This window comes from Sprattus sprattus, assembly GCF_963457725.1.
Source record: "Sprattus sprattus genome assembly, chromosome: 9".
Taxonomy (NCBI): domain Eukaryota; kingdom Metazoa; phylum Chordata; class Actinopteri; order Clupeiformes; family Clupeidae; genus Sprattus; species Sprattus sprattus.
Window position 1 is genome coordinate 15,070,164 of NC_137928.1, and position 5,097 is coordinate 15,075,260.

Below are 5,097 nucleotides of genomic sequence, written 5' to 3' on the forward strand. Positions count from 1 at the left end.
AGGAGTAGGATGCCTGTTGTCCAACCTCTTTGTACACGAGGACCACGCCGTGGTGCTGAGCTGGCCGTTCACTCTGGACAATGGGCCCAACAGGGGACAGGGACGTCACGCTCCACTTGATGTGGCTGCCGGAGTGGTCCACGGACGGCTCGATCAGAGGCTTACTGTCCTTCACGTGCAGGACGCTAAACGTCACGTCACTGCGATCACCTGATCGCCACAAAGAGAAAGAGAGGGCGCAAGAGAAAGAGAGAAATGAGGCAGAAACAAACACAGAAAAAGAGAAACAAAAGGGTGTGAAAGACAAAGAGAAGGACACAGTATTATGAAAAAAAGAGAGAAAGAAATATAGAAAGATGATGAAAAAGTATAACAAAGTGACAAGGTTAACATTTTCTATAATTTATACTCCTTACAGATAGGGAGGCTCTCTTCACACGCATACCTGCCAGACAGAGAGAGTGTGGGAACTGGATGGACTTGAGGATGGACGGGTCACAGTCCACATCAAAGATGGGTCCGGCAAACTTCCACGAATCCTTAAGGAACGAACCAAACTTACTCCAGGAAAGAACGCAGTACTTAATCTGGACCCTCTGAGAGACCTCAAACACCAGGCCAGTCGCCTCGCACTGGAACGTCCCCTCGCACTCCAGGGTCAACCTGCCTCGGCAGCACCAAGACACAGACAGAAAATCCCATAAGAAGGCAGAGCAAATGTGTTGTTTTCACCGTGTTCCTCCTCATCTGCTGTATTACGAGCTTGTGCCTGAAACAGCATGGCGCTGTCTGCTCACGCTACTGAGCCACAAGGACATACACACAGGGAGAGGCAGGACAGAAAACAAGGAGGGAGAAGGTCAAAGGGGACTCACTGCAGACGACCTCTGGAAATGTTTCTCGGCGTGACAAGTTCATAGTCCTGATTCTGAAAAAGCAAATTAATTTTAAAAAATTAGAATATAGGACATATGTTACTTAGATACATTAGATATCTTTAGATAGAAAGATACATATTATATAAATATTATTATTCTGATGTAGGGTTGGCATTTTGCATTGACAAAAACAGATGTACATTATACGCAACATAATGCACCATCTATCTATACATCATTATGGCTTTACGCTTCCTCCTTCAACCTGCTGTATTCTGCCTACAGACCCACATACTTACACACAAATAAAGAGAGTACAAATAAACAGTCGGCGATATAGCCCTACCCGAATGGCCTTGCATTTTTCACAGCACAGCTTGCTATTGACACCTGAAAAGATCAGAAACATATATAAGAGGGAGACTCTTCTACCAGCACATGTTTTTGTATTCATCTTCAGGAGTTATTTACCATCTTGCTTGTCCCCAGCAACTGGGTCAGTGGGTTCTTCTGTGAAGACAACACAAATTCAATGCTGAGAGAGGACAAGACACACACTAGTAGCTGGCCATTGGAACCTGCACATTTGGAACAGTCCCTTTTTCATCATTAGGTCCAGGTGAACCTCCTATGCTTACCATGGTGTGTGTCATTAGCACCACGATCCTCCTCCTCCTCCTCCTCTTCCTCCTCCTCCTGCTCTGATGAGCTCCCCTCACTTGAAGCCTCTGTGTCATGTAACGCAGGAAGCAGAAATAATACCCTATATTGTCAACACCGAATCTAACCACCCATCCATCACCACCTAGTGTTTGTCTTGGTGTCTAAAGATTACTTTAATTTTATTATTAATTTTGATTTAATTTATTTTTGTTATTAGCTGATAACAAAACATATAACGAACAATGAGAACACCAACACACCCTTGACAAAACATAAAATGGGTTAAGTTAAAGGTACAGTATGTAGGATTTAGGATGATCTTTTAGCCGAAATGGAATGTAGTATTCATAATAATGATTTCATTAGTGAATAAAAACCTGTAACTACAAATCGTTATGATTTCGTTGGCTTAGAATGAGCCCTTCTTATCTAAAAAGGGAGCGGGTCCTCATCCACAGAGTCCGCCATGTTGCACTGCCATGTTTCTACAGTAACCCAGTATGGACAAACTAAAACACTGGTACTAGAGAGGGCCTTTCACGTTTTGGAAATGGAAAAGTATCCAGTTAGTTATAATCTGCAGCCACGCCACTAGATGCCTCTAAATCCTACATACTGTACCTTTACCTAAAAGAAAAAGAAAAAACAAGTGTTTCGTACCTGATGCACTGTTCTCTGACTCAGGTGGGCTATCTGGGATTTAGGAGAGAAGAGGAGTTCATGAGGCCCAGTTTGACGATAAACCTCAAAGTAACCTTGTGACAGCTCTTTGCTATAGTCATTCGATGTGAATAACCTACTATTACATAATCTTTTAAAATCTTAACAGCAAGTTTTAGGTGTTGAGTGGATTCCACAGGTCTTCCACTCTGTCATAAATGTGTCATGGTTATGACTGAAGCTTGTTTTGACAGGAAAAAATTGTGACTGATTTTTTGTTGTGGTGCTGTGTTGTAACTATTATGACTATATATTAATAAGCTTATTATTTAGTTAATTCTTTAAAAAGAGTATCTGAATTCAGAAGTTCAGATGCTGTTACCAAAGTGATACCTCCTAACCCGCCAAATATTATCCCATACCTTTATATGGATTTGACTTCCTCACTCTGGCCTATAGGACAACCCCTATTTAAATACCACGACTCAGCACTATTCACCCTCTCGTCTGACCACTCCTTCCTCTGACTCAGCACTTTTCGCCCTCTCGTCTGACCACTCGTTCCTCTTATGAGCGTCTGTTGTCAAGGCAGCAGGAGATTGCAGTCAAGACTCTTTTCATTTGTGGTGCCTCAGTGGTGGAATTAAAAAAGTGCTTAAAAACTCCCCCTTTTAAACATCATCTGTCTAATTAGTTCATTTGTTTGAGGCATACTATACTATCATATAATATACAATTATATAGTTATTATAAAAATTATTATTACTATTATTAATTGATTGGTTTTGACTTTAGCCTAATTGTTTTAGCTTTAATGTTTTGTAAGTTGCCTTGGACAAAAGTGTCTGTTAAATACAGTAACTATAACTATACTACAGTCGTATGCAAAGGTTTAGGCACCCCTGATAATCTCCATTACTTTCATTTATAAATTGTTGGGCATTTGGATCAGGAACTTCTTTGTCATATATATAATACTTCATGGACACGGTGATATTTTAGCACTGAAATAAGGTTTATTTGATAAACAGAAAATATGCCATATGCATCATAACAGAATTAGACAGGTGCATAAATTTGGCCACCCCAACAGAAAAATCACATTAATATTTACTAGAGCCTCCTTTTACAAAAATAACAGCATCTAGACGCTTCTTATAGCCTCTGATGAGTGTCTGGATTCTGGATGAAGGTATTTTGGACCAGTATTCCCTACAATACATTTCCAGTTCAGTAAGGTTTGATGGGTGCCTAGCGTGGACAGCCCACTTTAAGTCATCCCATAGATTGTCAATATATTCAAGTCTGGGGACTGGGATGGCCATTCCAGAACATTGTAGTTGTTCCTCTGCATAAATGCCTTAGTGGATTTGGAGCAATGTTTCGGGTCGTTGCCCTGCTGGAACACCCAACTCTGCCGTAACTTCAGCTTTGTTACAGATTCTTGAACATTGTTGTCAAGAATTTGCTGGTACTAAGTTGAATCCATGCGACCCTCAAGTGCAATCATACTACATCCGGTACTAAGAATCTTCGAAAAGAAAACATTTCCCGCAAATGAGGCCACAGTGTTGGTCTTCATCACTACCGTTGTTAGTTGCTGGAGTAGCAGTTGCTTCCATTTCTGCTTCCATCATTAAATCAATCATCAAAGAGTGGAATTCTACTCATCTGAGTGGCCAAATGGCTCCAAAGATGGGCAATTAATACCCAGTGGGGCATTTGTGAGGTATTTTCTTTAAGGAAACAACAAGGAAAGTACAGAGTCATTAAGAAGAAGAAGCTAACGTGAGTGTAAGGAGCCTAAGAAGAAGGCTAGTCTCAATATGAAGGATAATAATGAAAAACATCAAATGATCTTGACGTGAAATTCCACTCTTGTTCTGCCACTGGGATACACCTCTGTACTGTTCACACGCCGACCGAAAAAGAAGAACAGTCATTGACAAAGAACTTTTCAATTCCATGGGATCATCTTTTCAAAATCTCCAGTCATCTCCAGTAAGTGCCTTGATTGAATTGTTGATGTTATCTAAATTTCTTTCTTTACACCACAACACAAAAAGCTGTTTCTAAAGTAAACTTTGATAAGGTAAAGACAGGAGGCGAAATAAATCAAATAAATAAGGAGCTCAAACAAACTAATTGGGATTTGTTTTTCACACATAATGTGCTTGAGACAAGGTGTTGCAGATAGGTGTGAAACAAGCTGGCCCAGCAATCATCTTTCTTTCCACTCGCAATGTAGCATGTTTGATGTAATGTAAAACAAGACATTATGTAATACCTCACAATGATATTAACTATGTTTGGTTTAGGCAAGCCGACAACCAGTAAAGGAGATCCGAGAAGTGACTATATTTTTTTCCTGGCACAAGCAGAATAGTCGTTAGAGGGTAGCCACAGCCGCCAACACACTCTTTAATTCCTGATTATGTGGCAGCTCATGTGGACTAATAAACACGCAGCATGATAGCGCCCTCTGGAGGAGATCTATGCAAACAGCAGCTGCCTCTGACTGAGAACCAACTGCTGTCTAGGAAGTCAGGTGTTTCTTTTCAGGAATGATATTGGTAGTGACTCACCTTTCTGGTCTGGAGGGAGGACCTTCTCATCTCTGTAAGAGAGCAATGACACACAAGAACAGAAAAGTTGGTTAACTGACATCACTTAAACCAATAAATTCACCTAACAAAAACAGACATCCCAGTTTTTACACAGTGGAATATTGGTGCAAATTTAAATCCTCAGTTTGGGGTTGCCAGATATGGGATATCATTTCTCACAAAACTCCCTTTAGGTCATTCTTTACTGAACTATCCTGGCAGATGGTTCTTAAGATAAGTATGACCATATTTTACAGTACAGTCCCTTACAGAGTGCCCCTCTGATTAAG